Source organism: Pan paniscus, chromosome 6, assembly GCF_029289425.2.
Source record: "Pan paniscus chromosome 6, NHGRI_mPanPan1-v2.0_pri, whole genome shotgun sequence".
NCBI lineage: Eukaryota > Metazoa > Chordata > Mammalia > Primates > Hominidae > Pan > Pan paniscus.
The window spans coordinates 152,839,544-152,856,410 of record NC_073255.2 but is presented as its reverse complement, the minus strand read 5'-3'; the positions used below and the strand labels follow the sequence as shown (position 1 = coordinate 152,856,410).

General features: G+C 36.0%; 1 protein-coding gene across 2 annotated transcripts in view; it reads left to right on the top strand.

Moving 5' to 3' along the window:
• TFEC (transcription factor EC) overlaps positions 1-16,867 on the top strand; it is a 177,100-nt gene that overhangs the window by 81,088 nt on the left and 79,145 nt on the right. The window contains exon 1 of one of the 2 annotated variants that reach the window (XM_003808658.4): positions 182-325. The exons of the other annotated variant lie outside the window; for it this stretch is intronic. The gene's annotated coding sequence lies outside the window, so the exon portion shown is untranslated. Of the gene's footprint in view, positions 1-181; positions 326-16,867 lie in introns of those variants that run through there. 2 annotated transcript variants of the gene reach the window in all.

Here is a 16,867-nt window from a genome sequence, read left to right as displayed (position 1 = left end):
AGTAGTTTTCTAGGAGTGCTCTTTCTCAAATTAGTGGCATATTTCAGATAAAGAAAGGAAGTCGTCTTAACTTGAAACTGCTGTGTCATTTCTTCTTCCTTAACTGAAATTCCAACCAGGGTTCAGGAAATGCCCTAATGAGCCACTTCTCTTTTCTCTTTCCTCAACTAAGTGGATTCCAACCAGCCCAAAGTATTCATTACTCACAGCTAGATCGTTTACTTTGGTTGTCCCTTCTGGCATGGTGCATATGTTATGGGAAGAGGGATTATAATTTGGTGCTGTTTGTAGAGATGACAACACTGATAAAATCCACTCATTGCTGGTAGGTAACTAAACTGGCAGGTTAATTTTCTGTACTTTAAACAAACTAGGAAGACAAACTAATCAATACTTGTTTTATTTTGATATGTGTGGCTTGCTTATAATTTCATCTTTTATGATAACTAGTTATCAGGATATCTGAGTAGTCAAGTTGTGATTTGCTATTATTTAGGGAAAATATGTCTGAAACTCTATTAATGTCTTATTTCAACCAAGATGTGGAAATCACTGTTTTAGTTCATGGTAACCAAAGTTATTTATTTTTCAAGTTTAATATTTTCAGATATTTACTAAATTGGAACATGATTTAACATTTTGTTGCCTCTTATATATGTTATTTTATGAGTAAATATTAATTTCTGTTTACATTTGAGCAATATCTATTTTATTGGCTTTAAAGGTAAGAAAATATGAGCTCTATTTATAGCAAAATAGTACCAGATAGTATATTAGCATATATTCTTATTCCAGGACTAAAAATTAATTCTTATTTTTATGTAGATGTGGATCTAAATAGCTTGTGTAGAAGATGTCAAGTATCCCAATGCAATAACCTTTTTTTGAGATGGAGTCTCACCCTGTCACCCAGGCTGGAGTGCAATGGCGTGATCTCTGCTCACTGCAACGTCTGCCTCCCGGGTTGAAGTGATTCTCCTGCCTCACCCTCCCAAGTAGCTGGGATTACAGGCATGCGCCACCACACCTGGCTAATTTTTTTTTTTTTTTTGTATCTTTAGTAGAGACGCGGTTTCACCATGTTGGCCAGGCTTGTCTTGAACTCCTGACCTCATGATCTGCCTACCTTGGCCTCCCAGCAATAACTTTTTTAAAGTAATAGTTTTCAATTGTAATAATCAAAAGAGTTGTAGTAGAAACTTTAAGATTAAGATACATATGAAGATATTTATACACATGTACATACATATATATGCTGTATATATTCATTTGCTTATATAAATTACAATAGATATAATTTCATATATATTTATATAAGTTATAACTCCATACTTTCAATATTGTCTTAGAATATTTCACTGGGAATATTCATTTTAAGTGAAGGAGAAACCTGAGGTAATTTCAAATTCATTTTGGATAGTTTATAAGAAACTTCATTTAACTATAAGAGTGTAAAATAACCTTCATGATTCTTTCTTATTCAGAAAGTGTGTCAGCAAAGCAAAGTGAAATGGTATGCAGTTTATTATCAACATTATTCAGACGATTCTGCTTCACTTCTATTTTAGATGAATCTGAGTGTAGCAATGCACTTTCAAGTATCTTTTAAATTTATGTTAAATATTTTACTTTTGGATGGAAGCTACTTTAAGTAGGCTAAACTTTAAGATCTCCTTTTAAGAAGTTTTTTTAAACATTTTTTTTAGCTCTAAAACAAATGGAATACATATAATTTTCATGTCTATTTCCTTGGTTTGGGTTATTATTACTTTTTTTTTAAGTTTTCAATTTTATTCCAAAACAGTAGAATAGTTCAATGTAGTACATTTTGTTGAACTGAAACTTGGAACTCATGTCAAAAATGAAACAAGCTGAAAAATGTTTCTTAAAAGTCAGTTTAATTTTAACGACTGTGGCATAAGGTTTGTTGTAAGTTCTAGATAGCCCAAAATAATTACAAGACATTTAAATAGGGTACAAATTTGTAGCATAGTGAAATTTTCAGAAATACTACTAACTTATATAGTGGAAGTAAAAATAGTTTTGAAAACAGTGGTTTGAATAGTCAGAAAGGAGAAATAAGGAAAGAAGAAACTGAAAGAAACAAAATATTCTTACACAATGGTTTTAGATAAACTAGTGAAATATAACTCAAATGGAATCATTTTGGCTATTGATATTTTCTATAATAGTGGAAAAGCAATCACTTAATCTTTTATAAATCGTTTTACAAATAAAGCTATCTGATGTCAATTAGACATTCCAGATTCTTCATGGAGATGAAAGCTCTTACAGTAAAAAATACTGGATTATGATATGGAGTGATAGCAGATCCAGAAAGGTGGTGTTTACAAATAGATTGCTATTTTGAACTATTTGTCAACAAAATAAAACACATGCATAGTGCAAAGCATGGTTCCTGCACAGATTTTACTGGGGGTGTTTACTAAGAAGAATCTGGGAGGCATAGAGCAGTAGGAATGACAATCATCCCCAAAGTCATAACCTACGAAGAGAGAGGTTAACAGTCGTCTTGTAGGAAAAGACAAACAGCAAGAAACTAATTTACACAAATATTCCTTATTATATAGAATTGTGAATGCCAGCTAATTAGAGAAATCTGTAGAATTGTGTTGTGGGTGTTTGAAGATTTATAAAAATTTGGTGGACAATACTTTGCCTATGAGAGCTTAGCTGATGATAGATGGTTTTGTGATTCCATTAAATTGTATTTATTGGAGCATAAAAAGTCTTGGCCATTTACACACCAATAAATAAAGAAGAACAGGAGAATATTAGAGGTAGTTTATGTTAAATGTTAGGAAAATTGGGAGAATTCGTATAATTGAAAAAGTGAAATAGTAAGAGAGAGATGTAGAATCTCCTCAGGTGACCAGGTTTAAGAACGAATTGGTCAAGGCGAGAAAGCCCTTGTTCCCAGTTTTTCAGTTGCTCTCAGGAAATAGAGGGAAGTTGAGCCTAATGATCTTAAAGACCCGTTAGGTTTCTGTTTCTCTTTTCTCTTTTCAGGTTTGAAAGAATAGGTGAGAATTTGAAAATAGATCTAAAAAAAGGAATTGAAAGGAGAGTCTAGGACATAGAGGTGGAGTTTTAATAAGGATTCTCATGCCTCCTAATGTTCATTCCTAAGAGTTACCATGGAAGAGTATTTTCAAATTGTCTCTCTTCTTGAAACATGCTTTCTCAGTTTGCCACTGAGCCAGAGACTTCTTTTATACCTCCCTTTATTCCCTTCTTTATTCTTTCTTGCACAAACATGTTTCCAATGCTCAGCTTCCTTAGATGTATTTCCACCCAAGTAAGAATGTGAGCCTGCACATTTAAAAAATTTTTTTGAGACAGGGTCTCACTCTGTCACCCAGGCTTTAGTGTAGTGGCTTGATCAGGACCCACTGCAGCCTTGACCTCCCGGGCTCAAAAGAGCCTCCCGCCTCAACCCCCCAGAGTAGCTGGTACTACAGGCATGCACCATAATGTCCAGCTAATTTCTTTTTATTTTTTTGTATTTTTTTGTAGAGATGGGGGGTCTCACCATGTTGCCCAGGCTGGTCTCAAACCCCTGGACTCAAGTGGTTGCCTCAGCCTCTCAAAATGCTGGGATTACAGGCATGAGCAACCACACCCTGCCAAGCCTAGACTTTCTATCTGTTCAATCAAATATTTGGCTATATCTTGTTTTCCACTTGCAGCACTCATTCTATGTGGCATCTTTCCTCACGCTCCCAAAATCTAGACCAGTACCTACCGTATTATTAACAATCTGTCTATAGACAGGTATTTATCCCTGCCAATGTCTGCAGAGAACTTCTCAGGGGCTAATATGTTTACACTCTGTTCCCTTTGACCCTGTGTAGACTCAAATTGATTTGAACCTACTGAACTATCTGAGGTCTGCAAAAGAAAGTTTGTCAGCAACATTTTCACCCCCAGCCTTTAAATTCTGGTAAAATTCTAGGCTTCTTCTTAATTAACACTTGGCTAAGAGGCATCTGATATTTTAGTAATACTCTCTAGTATTTCTCCCCACTTAGCCAATCACTTTTCCTCTTCTACAGCTTATGATTGTCCTTCACATGTGCAAGGCAATTTTTATGTGATGGATGATCTGCTCTTTTCATCAGAATTGCACCTACTGTTAAAGATTTTTCTGTAGACATATTCAACCTTCTTTACTTTGTCATTGCTTTCAAATGTTAAAACATCTATTGCTTTTGTTGCAAACAACCATTTTTCTCTATTAACCCTTCTAATAGTGTTTGAAAAACTCTGAGCATATCAACTCTTACAGTAGGAATAAGCCAGTGGATGAATCTGCCCAGTGACATGACTGATGACACCATTTTCTGGAGAAGGAAGAGAATATGTGATTTTACCTCGTTCAGTAATTTAATTAATATCTATGTAAGGTTAGTTAAGATGGAGGTGTACAAGTAGAGGAGGAGTGTACCTGGTGCGGTACTAGGTTCTGAGGATGCTAAGATGGATAAGGTATGCTACCTGCCAGTGAGCAGTTCAGGCATTTCAACAATTAATTACAGAGACAAATGTTACAATGAAAGTATATATGAATTATCTGCCAATCTGAAAAGGGTTCAAAGAGAAGATGGCTGAAGCATATCTTTAAAATGAATTAGCTATTCTTTAGGCAGGCGAAGGCATTGGGCCAAAAGGTCCAGTGGATTGAAAGACTAGCATGTGCAGAGTTGTGAAAAGCATGGCATATTCAGGGGTCTTTGATTAGAAGTGGAACCATTGTGTGAAATAACATGAAGTGGGGCTGAAGAGTTAAGGTGGGGGCAGACCATGAACAGCCATGCTTTTAAGAGTTGTTGGGTTTACCCAGAGAAGGAGCTTGATTTGATTATGTTTTAGCATATTTTGATTATGTTTAGTTTTATGTTCTCCAGCTCTGGCCATTTGGAAGACACATTAGAGGGTGAAAGACTGGAGTTATTAGTTTTAAATTTTTGTTGATAGAGTGTTTCTGTATCCGATTTAAGAGAGCAAAAATGTATGTGGTGACTATGGGTAATACCTTCAAAATAGTTGTACCTTTGGCAAGAAGAGAGAGGCTGAAAAGATGGTAGAATGTACTTCATGAGAAAATTGAAGGTGATGTACTACTACATTTTTTACTGCAGCAATTCTCTCTTAAACTGAACATGGATTAGCAAACCAGTGGACTGAGCAAATATTTACAAGTGATCCAGTGATTTCTTTATGTTTGCTTGGTTTGATAGAACACACTGTGAAATGGGAAGTCAGAAGTTCAGCATTTTTAGCTTGCTATCAACTTGACATGTGACTATGAGTAAGTCTGTATGTCTGTGTGTGTGTGTATTTCCTGAAGATTTCACATTGAATTAATATCTAGTGTGGAGAGTGAAAGGCTGGGGCTGGGCCTGAGGGTGAAGGTTGAAGTGTCTAGTGGTGCTTAAATCTAGGTCTCTTGTACCTGAAGAGCAGCTCTGAATTTGCTCCTGAGAAATCAAACTTGGGTTGGATTTAGGAGCTCTAAGATTGGAAATCTAGTTCAGAGTGCAAAGGAAGGACCTCTCTCCTTTTTCGTTTGAGGCCCTTCATCCCACATTTCTGAAAGATTTTCAGAGTACAGAACATAACAATGGGCCAATGTCTCATACATCTGGTCTTGTTTTCCTTAATATTCTCTCCTATTCAAACAGCCTCAGGGAAGCCTGCCTTAGGACAGAGCTTTTTAGAACAAAATGAAATAGAGGAAAAAGCAGCTCCTTGCATAATTTGAGAAGTAACTGTTAATTTGCCTTTTCTTCACAGGACATCTCTAGTGTTCCATATTTTCTCATAATGTATTGCCAATTCATTTGCATCTCCATTTGTTTTTATATGAAACACTGGTTATACCGAGCTGTCTCTAAATTCACTTGGATTCAGGCCTAATGGACCACACTTAGTGAGATATATGACAGCTGATGAACAGTTGCTTAAGGGGTGTTTGTCTAAAGATGAAACAAACAAAACCATAGCAGCAACAACAACAACAACAAAAGAGCAAGCAAAGATATTCTGGAATATGATAGGAGATGGAAAAAATGTATAAAATAAATGGATAAGCTAAAACAAAATAGCAAGCAAAGATATTCTGGAATATGATAGGAGATGGAAATAATGTATAAAATAAATGGATAAGCTAAAACATGAAGTACTCTTCTTAACAGGGGGATAAAAGTGAGACCCTGAATGCTGAATATTCTTGCTTGAGTAGCAGTCATTTTAGAAGAGTTGTATTGAGTATCAAAACAGTATATTTTATGAAATATTCTCCTCTTCTTTGAAACAGGTGGTAACAGGAAACATTGATTGGGCTCTCCTTATGTACTAATGGCTTTACATGTATCATCTAATTTTTGTCTGACAAGACACTTGGGGCAAGTAATGTTGTCTCCAGTGTTCAGAAAAGAAAACTGAGATTTGTGAAGGATAGGTAAATTTCCCAAGGTGAAAGCTGAACAGTGAGCAATGATTGGCCAAAGACTTAGATCTAGGTCTGGATGCTGTTTAGGCCCAGATGGATTATACAGTCTTTTCTAGGACCCTTTTAAATTTAAACTTTGTCTTTGTTGTTCTCTTTCATTCATTTTGAACAACCTCGCCTCTCCATAGGAGAGAAAGGGAAACAGTTCAAGGGAGAAGGGTAGAAGAAAATCAGAAATCACGGTTTTGCTAAAAATGGTTTCTAGGCTTACACATGGATAATGAGGCCTTTGACTGTATTAGATTTGCAAAAATAGTAGTTGTAGAGGTAACATGGGACCAGAAAAGATGGCTCTATTTCATAAAAGAAAGGGGCAAAGTGAAGGGACTCATTAATGTCGAAGCAGTAGATGGATAACCAGTGACAAATATCAAGTAGATTTGCTTCAGTTTGGTCAGAGAAAGGTCATTGATTATTTTTGGTTAAACTGGTTCACAGAGGCCAGGTCTCCACTAAAAAAGGGAATTAATTGCTTCCATTTCCCACTAATTGCCTCAACATTTCCCTTTGCTTTGTCATTGGAGATTTGGTCAGAGAGGCGAAAAGTCAAAAGTCAGAGTGTGATGGAATCTACATAAAAAGGGAATCTGAGGAGACCAAATTATGGCATTTGGTGTAATAATGATAATGATATTTAGCATTTTTCCCTGGGAGTGCTGTGGATTTTTAGAGCCCTTTTCAATCTTTAATCAGACCATAGGGCACATTTAAAAGAGTTCACTGTTTTTATTTCCATCTAGAGGATATGGCATCACAGAGAGATGAACTGACCTAGGGCAAGTCTCTTGAGATGTTCATGCTGTATGTTAGATTACACCCTCTGAGGGTGAGTTTTAGCGGGAAGCCTAAGTTCTTTCCAGAGGTTCAATTCATTCATGCTCCTTCAGAGTCTTTAGTTTTTTTGCACAATATTGTAAAAGAGTTCTATCTCTATCAATGACCAAAAAATCACCGAAGAAAACACTATGAAATCAGTTTGATATCACAATAATTTCTCAGTTTTCAGGATACTAACTGATGCTTGAACCATTTTCAAGTAACAAGACATTATATCTTTATTTGCTGAATTAATCAGTCTTTGAATTCTTGTATACCTCTAAGTACTTTGGAATACGTAAGTCTTATCTTTCAGATATTTTGTTTTATTGTTTTGAAATCCAAAGTGGCACTGCAGAAAGTGGAAATAAGATTGGTTTCTGGATGTGATAGATAAGTATTGAATCATTCTAGTTCTTTTGATTTACTTACAATAACTTCAGAGGCCTAATAGACAAGTGTCTCTCTTTAGGAAGTCATGAACTTACAATATAAACCACTCTTTTTTTTTTTTTTTTGCTGGAAGAACCAGAAATTTGTTATTGTTAATTAGCTATTTGTTATATTACGGGCTCTTAATAGATTTTAAAGCAAGCTGGTTACATTTTAATTTTAAAACCAGCTCTGCCATAATCAGCTGTTTGATCACAGACAGGTCATATAATTTGATTGAAACTCAGTATCTTCATTTGTAAACCTGATCTACCTCACGGGGTTTCATGGTTATTAAATGAGAAAGGGAGGGTAAAGCGTATAGTTCAATGCCTGTATAGAATGGTAACCTGGCAACTTTAGCCTTTATGCTTTTTAGTGCTGCTTTTAAATAAATTATGAAGATATTAAAGATAAAACTATTAATTAAAGCAAAACTTAAACATAAGAGACCAGTAAAAAAGAAGCCGAATACATTACAAAATACTATATTTGAACAAGATGCTCTCATAGTTATGGTGAACTTGAACTGGGCCGTGCCTCTACATAGCTAGTGTTCCTTACCCTGCCCTGTTGAAAATATTTTACTAACATTTAATCACTTAGTAATCAAAATAACTCTGAGAATTGAGTTGTTTAATTTTATTCATTATAAAGATAAGGCTACTTGACATCCAAGGAAGGAAATATGTGGCTCCAAGGCATATAGCTTGTCAGTGGGAGCCCAGGTTTGAAACTAGGTGGGCTAATTCCAAAATCTGCAATCTTAAATGCTGCTCAAACAATGCTTTTTAACACGCATTAGACTGCATTTCAAGGTTGTCATTTGTGAAAGCTGAGAAATTACATTGCCCTCGCCCTCATTTTTAAATTAAGGGGATTCTTAAAATTTCTCTTTCTCTTGACAAAAATGGCTGTTTAAGAATGGAAAACCGCTGTCAACAATGGTATCAATGTCATCAAACCCTCCACTGAGTTCTTTCTAAGTGTCTTTTTATAAATCTCCAAAAATATGGTGAGCCCATTCCCTTATCTCTCCTTTGTTAGAGGACACATGTCTCAGACCTCTAACCAGGACATGTCAAGAGGTGGGCACACGGGTACTTCCACAGTGCTTTTCTCCTGGCCACCCCTTCCCCTTGTGCCTTTCATAGCTCTCAGGCAGGGCCGATAAGCCTGTTCTCCCCAGTGCTGAATCTGAGGACCAACTCTAGGGGGAGCCCTTACTGTCAAACTAGTTGCTCACAACTTTCTTGACTTGTTTCTCTTAAACAATATGACTTAATAAAGCTCCCTTCAAATATATAAACAGAGCACACCTACTAAAACAGGAAGAGCTAAAACTGTATACATTGGAAACCTGGTTTGACTGTTCTGTTTAACTTGACTGCTCAAGTCAGTCAAAAAGTAATTACCAGTTAAGAAAACCATTTTGACAGATTTTGGCCCACTGACTGCTTATTTGACTGGCTTGCCTGTCAGGTTGAAGTGGTCAGATTGACTGGAGACAGTTTAACTGGAAAATTTAACTTTGGAGGATGTGGGTGTCTGTATACCAGAATTTACTTTAAATAACTGTATTTGAAATCTATACCTATTTTCTTGGGACCAGTGAGAGAAGTCTGAAAGTGACACATTGCAGCTTTGACTTTCTGGAGTGAGATGTCTCATTGCTTGCTAGAGCTGACAATGTATTTATAGGCTACAACACCATCACATTTTTCCCCTGTGCATATACAGAGTTCAAGAAGTTTGAAACTCTACCCTATTGTGGCCAAGTCCTAATAAGGCATTATCCTCTTACTCTTCTGAAGCACTGATAATAGATTTATAACAGCAAATGACTTCTCAGATATTGGGTTACCAATTCAGTCATTTGTAACTTGTGGTAAGCAAAGTTGACCTTGCCTTTAATGGTAGTGCTTTTTAAGAAGAAGCTATGAAAGAAAACAAAAACAAATCCCAAACAAAACCTTTTATGAGAGGAAAGAGAATTTGGTTGGAATTATTATTTGCATGGCTTTTTAAAAGGAAATGCTTTTATATATCAATTCTTATGTTCCTTTAGAAAATGTACTTTCATATAAGTTCCCAGGTTTGGGCAAGACAAAAATAACACCATAAGGATGGAAGGAATGATTTATTCTCACATTATAGTGTTGGATTTTATGAGGAGAACATAATGAGGTTATTGTCTGTTGTAAGCACATTTTTATAAAGTCTGTTTTATGTTGGCTGAATATTCTAATGTATTCATATTGAAGGTTTGAAAGATCCTGTTATTGTTTGAAAGTCTTATTCATGTGCTGCTCCTTAATTTGCCTAAAATTTTAACTTTTCCTGTGAATATGTTTTCTAAATGTTCAGGACTTAGATGCTATCTCCTGTACTTAAAAAAAAAAATCCAATGGTACGATTAGATAGATTTTAGGGCTACAGTGTCAAGAACAACTTTAAAATAATGACACTTTTCTTAAAATTGCTAAACAGTAATATTTTCTCTTAGAGTCACTTTATGTATTCTATTTAAAATTTTTGCTGTGTGATTACGACAAGGAAAGGAAACATGTTAGCTTTGCTTTGCAGGTTTATGCTTTCTAATTATATTATGATTGTTTTTAGCAAAGAAGCCCTTTGACCTGAATAAAAGAGAGAACTAAATCGAATCCCACAGTTTAAAGAATGCTATAGGGAGACCACTAGGGTATATATTTAAATTTTATGTGTTATTTACATTATAGAATCATTATTAATAATGTTTCAGCAATCATCTTGTTGCTTCAAATCTTTTACACATTCAGAACTATTTTCTTAAGCTATAAAAATGTACTGTCCAAATTTATCTCCCTACCAGCAACTCACAGAGCCTATTGGATTGCTCCCTCCTCTGCACAAGGTATTCTCATTTAGAAAAAAAAAATGTTAATTTGGAAAGCAAAAGCTTTGTTTTCATAATTACTAAGTGATTAGGAACAAAGACTCAGTAGTGAGTAGTGAGTGTGGATTTGAATTATTGTTTTGCTTCAGAAGTCCTTAACCTATCCTCTGGCCCCACTTTCTCAGGCATTATGTAGTATGTAGAGAATAAGGTGGCTCACCTCACTGGCTTGCTGTGAGGATTAAATGAAGCAAGGCAGGCAGAGCTCTAAATAACATGCCTGATACATAGCAAACTTTCAGTAATTATTAGCAATTCATGCTATTATTATTAATATATTTTTAAAATTGAAGAGTTCACCAGAATAGAAGTAGACTTGGTTTGATTTTTAGATTAAGCAAGTTATTGAAGTTAGCACACAAGTTGCTTAATCTCTCTGAGCCTTAGTTAGCTCATCAATAAAATGCATCAAATAAGGAATTCTAATCATAAGGGATCAGATAAGAGATTATAGAAGGTATTAGATAAGCCAGTGGTTAAGAAAGTGCTCTGTAAATAGCAAAATACTGTAGGGGTGTCTTATTTGTTCTTTTCACTGTTCTCTTTGGATTCTATTCCACTTGTCTGCTTGTTTCATAATCTTGTGGCTGTGTATCAAAATATTCAGTTTCAATAATAGAGAACACTCACATAAATTGTGTCACCAGTGGTGAAAATTATTAAATGATGGAAACATTTAGAAACCAAATTATCTGTGCAATACATCACTGATTTTTTATTTAGTCTGATGAAAACATTGTGCTTAAAGTTAAGAAGATGGCTGCCAGTTTGTCATTGTAAGATAGTGTGTAAGCCTTAAGAAAGAGGACTAAAACCATGTTGGATGCTGCAACCTTTGGGAATAATTTCCCATTAAGAAGAGGAAGTATGGTTGGTAGACAAGTTTACCAATAAATCTTTTGTGATAGGATATACAAGCACGGACACTTATGAGAATGTTGAGTCATTCCTTTAGAGAATTAGTGAGCAATTGAAGGGAAAGATGAAATTGTTGTAAAAGTTAACAAGGGTAGATTGAGGGGTGCCTTGTTTCCTAGGCCCAGGAGCTTTCAGAGTGATCCAGTGTTTTTGGCTGGACCATAGCTCTCAGTCTTCCAGCTCTCTTGCTCTCTCACTCTCTATACATTCTCTTTGGTCTGATGGAGTCTCCTAATCCATTGGCTATTTTTTTTTTCTCACTCTTTGGCCTGCCCATTGCTCCCTTCCACATCCAGCCTTTACCTTTTCTTGTGATGATTAAATCAGTTCTCATAATTAGAGTCACTTCTGGCCCTGTTGTTCTGCTTCACCTAACCATCCATGACCAGTGCAGCCTATCAGCTCAGCCTCCAGGCTGCTGTGGTGGAAGACAGTCCCACAACAACTTGCAGATTCTTGCTTTTACAAACCAGTGAGTGGTCTTCCATCTCAGTTGGGGCCTCTACCTTATCCAGCTGGCATTGTTTTAGCCCATTATCTTCCATTCCATTTGGTATATTTGGTATATTTGACTTCTCTCATTCAACCTCATACTTCATCATTTCTCCCCATACACTCAATAGACGAATTTGCCTATGACTTTATTGGGAAAATCTAATAAAAACTTAAAATCTTCAACTTCCTCCCCAGAAATCTAAAATGTCCTTATCAGCCTCAGCTCTATTTTTTCTCCTCTTTCACAGAAGAATAATGATCTTCTTCTAACAAAGCTAGATTCCTTGTGTTAGGTCTCACTTACACCTGTTTTTTTCAGTCACTTACTTAATTAGTCACCCTTTCTTGCTTGTATCTTCTACTTCAGTCCAATAACATGTTAGCCTGTGCATATAAAGTTGGTAAATCTTCTCCATTTATAAACACACACACTCACATTCATCCATTAACCCTGGAGCCATCTGTAATAACTGAAGTCCCCAAAATTTCTCTTTCTGATTATGATCAGGCATTCTGAAATCTTTAAAGCAGATGAAGAGTATGAACTCTGGAATCAGACTTCCTGCATTCAAATTCTGGCTCTGCTAGCTATGGGTCCTTTGGCATATTACTTAACTTCTCTTTATCTTAGTAAACTCATCACTGAACCAGGATAGTAATAGTTCCTACCTCATAGGGCTGTTGGGGAGATTAAAAGATTAATACATGTAAAACATGTGCAATAGGTCTTGACATATATAAGCATTTAATATGTGGTAGTTATTAATACTATATTATTATTATTGGCATTTTTCCTCATTCACTGATTTGTTCATTTAATAAATATTTATTAAGAACCTAATATTTGCCAAACACTGTGCACAACACTGGATGTCCAATAATAAATAAAGAGAGACAAATTGCTTGTCCTAAAGCAGCTTAGAATGTAGTCAGTAGGACAGGTAATACATAAAAAATGAATAACTAATTACAAAATGCCAATACTATGAGAGTTCAGAAACAAAAATATATTAGGGAAGAACCTATTTAAACAGTGGTTAGAAGACATTGTAACCTGTTCCTGAAAAGAGAGAAGCCATGCCTTTGTAGAACCCAAGAAAGAGCATTCCAGGCAGTAGGGAAAAGCATAAATGGAAGCTGTATTGGGGGATAGTGTTTGTCTTATTGCAGTAACTGTAAAAGTCCAGTATGGCTAGACCACAGTAGGCATAGGAGAGAGAGAGTGGTATGGGAAGAAGTTGGATAGATAGTTGGGTGATCACCTATTCAACACGAAGGTCATGGTATGGAAGCTGGATTTCATTCTAGATAAAATGGAAAGTGCCGGGTGTGGTGGCTCATGCCTGTAATCCCATCACTTTGGGAGGCCGAGGTGGACAGATCACCAGGTCAGGAGTTCGAGACCAGCCGGCCAATATGGGGAAACTCCATCTCTACGAAAAATACAAAAATTAGCCAGCTGCGGTGGTGTGTGTGCCTATAGTCCCAGCTACTCAGGAGGCTGAGGCAGGAGAATCACTTGAACCCAGGAGGCGGAGGTTGCAGTGAGTGGAGATCATGCCACTGCACTCCAGCCTGGGTGACAGAGCGAGACTCCGTCTAAACAAACAAACAAACAAACAAAAAACATGGAAAGCAACTGAAAGATTTTAGATGGGAGAACAGGTGATCCATTCTGTGATTTTAAAAGTACATTTTGAAGGCTGTAAGAAGAATGATTGGAGAGGGTTGGAGGAAACTGGAAGATTAGTAATGAAGGATTCACAGTATGCAATGATGGTGGCTTGGACTAGAGCTCTGGTAGCAGAGGCAAGGATGGTTCTATTTGAGACATAGTTGCAGGTTAGAGTGGATGGTGGAGTTGTATGTTGGGGGTAAGGAAAATGAAGGAATAAAGGAAGACTATCTAGTTTCTGAATTGGACAAGACTAAGGAGTAGCAGGTTTTAGGAGAAATAATAAGTGCTTGGGACATATAAATTTTAAATATTGAGATGTTTGTGATTATATAGAGAGGTAGATAGATATAGTACATAGTAGTATATAATACAGATAGTATATCATATATAAAGCTGGGTGTCCTATATAAGATATGCTATGTACATATAGAATATTATATACTGTATGTATATACTATAACTATATATATCCAATATACTATATATTATATATACTGCATAGCTGGGCCTCCTAGAAAAAAATGTGAAAATTCCAGAGCAGAAACATAACTTTGGAATTTATGTTATATCAGCATGTACATAGTATTTTATCTGTGGGAATAGGGCGTGTCATTCACATAGAAAGTGAATAGAGGGAGGAGGAGGTGCCTAGTGCTGTACCTCTGGCACCTCCAATTCACTGTTCAAGTCACTGCATGTGAGCTTCCATCCTCACACAGAGATAGGGAACAGAAATGCAAATTTGGGAGTCATTAGCATATAGCTGGTATTTAAAACCATGAGCACTGATGAGATCCTCTATGGGAAGAATGTGGAGAGAGAGAAGAAGGTGCCTAGTCTGAGCCCTGAGGTCTCCTCACTGACAGTTCACAAAGTTCCTCCAATCCCTGCAGGCTGATTTCTGTTCTCGCCAAGTCCCTGAACTAATTCTCCCGAGGGTTGCCAGTGACCCAGTTATTTCTCAGTCTGCTGGGGATATCTTCTGCTCCTTCTCTTCCCTCATCCCTGAGGCATTTGATTTTGTTAACCACTTTTTCCTTGAAACTCTATCCTACATTAGCTTTGTGATGGTGTTCTGTCTTGACTTTCCTTGTGTAATACTTTTTTGAGATTCTTTTAGTCTCTCTTACCCCTTGGATATTGATGCTCCTCAAGTCCTTTACTTAACATGCTGTCCTCCTAAATCTAATTCTTCATCCTGAGTGACTTTATCTAAAACCCTGATGCAGTGGCTTCTAAACTGGCCACCAAGTTTGTGTCTCTAAATCTGCACATCTTAGCTGTGAACTAGACCTTCCCCTTACATGTTCCACAGGCTCTCATTTCATTAAGCCCAATGCTGAATTCTCCTTCTTTCCTTCAACATTTTGCTTTCACTTTTATTCCTTATTTTGATGCCATCTTCTTCACTATTTCCCATTTCATCTGAATGCATAATATGTGAATCTTCCTTTCCCTTCATCGTGATGTATAAATCAATCAGAAGTCTTATACACATTTTCCTTTAATTCCTATATATTATCGGTAATATTTGGCTCACGAATCTTCTTTTTTCTTTTTTTCGTCCTTTTACCCAGTAAGGTCTTTCAATAACTCCCCCTTTATATTATTGCCTGAGGGATATTTCTGAAATGCTAATTGATCACATTATTATCCTACTAAAAGCCTCAAGTGTGTCATCGGGGCTGTAAGAACAAAGCTTAGGGTAGTGCTTGTACTTCCTTATGGATAGCTTCTGCTTTCTTTTCTATTGTAATTTGTTCTCATCTACACTTTCTTCAGATCATGCTGTGAAAGAAAGGGAGAAAAAGAGAGAACTTTTTTCCTTTATAACTTCTACTACTAGAGCATTTAATAACATTGAGGGATTGATTAAAGGCATTAGATTTAGGAAACTGACCTTTGTCAGAATTTTCCTTAAGTTACTTCAGTTATGATGGGGAAATACCATGGCACCAGCATTTCCAGGAAACGTGTTCGTTAGAAGCCATCAGCAAAATTTCGGGTGCTATAAGAATGAGAAAATAAAACTCAGAATTATATGTTATAATTCTAATAATTTATAATTATATTATAAATATAATATTGATAATGATATGTAATAAGTATATATTAGTTTTCTATTGCTGCTGTAACAAAATTACCACAAACTCAGTGGTTAAAACAACACGAATTTATTATCTTACAGTTCTAGAGAATAGAAGTTTGAAATGAGTTTCACTGGGCTAAAATCAAAGTATCAGGAGGGTTTAGATCCTTGTTGGAGGCTCTAGAGAAATATGTGCTTGCCTGCATTTTCCAGCATCTAGAGGCTGCCCACACTGATTCAGTGTTCCACATCACTCTGATACCTACTTCCACAGTCACACCTTCTGTTTGATTCTGGTCCTCCTGTCACCATCTTATAAGAACCCTTGAGATTATATTAGGCCATGCACGATAATCCAGGATAATCTATCCATCTCAAGGTCTGCAACTTAATAACACATACAAAACTCCTTGTATAATGTAAATTTACTTATCCACAGGTTCTAGGGTAAGATGTGGACATCTTTGGTGGGGAGGTATTATTTTACCTGCTACAGAGAAATTGCAAGTAACTGGAAAAAAGATTAAAAAGGCTAAAACAAATATACTTTCAAAAATATTTTTGTTTTAATTTGTAAATTTTCAATGAATTTTTTTCTTTTTTAAAGTTGGTTTGTAAGCTCAAATTAGTATGGAAAACAGAATTTTGGGTCCTCCTGTATGAAGTTACAGTAAAACATTTTCCATATATTCCAAAGCTACGTTATCTAGCATTTTTATTTTCTCTGTATCTCTCAAAAGTATTTGACACAAAGGAAAAATCGTACAAAGAAATTTTGTATCATTTTAGTTCTTTCCAACATTTTATATGCACTTATTCATTTCTTAAAATTATCTCTCAAAGAAAGAAGTTTACAGATACTAAATAGCATAATCATGATATTTATGCAGGATAAGCCAAGCTGAAAATAATATTATTTTCTGCCTCCTGCTCCCTCTCTCCTTTTTCATTCTTCTTTCTTGTGAA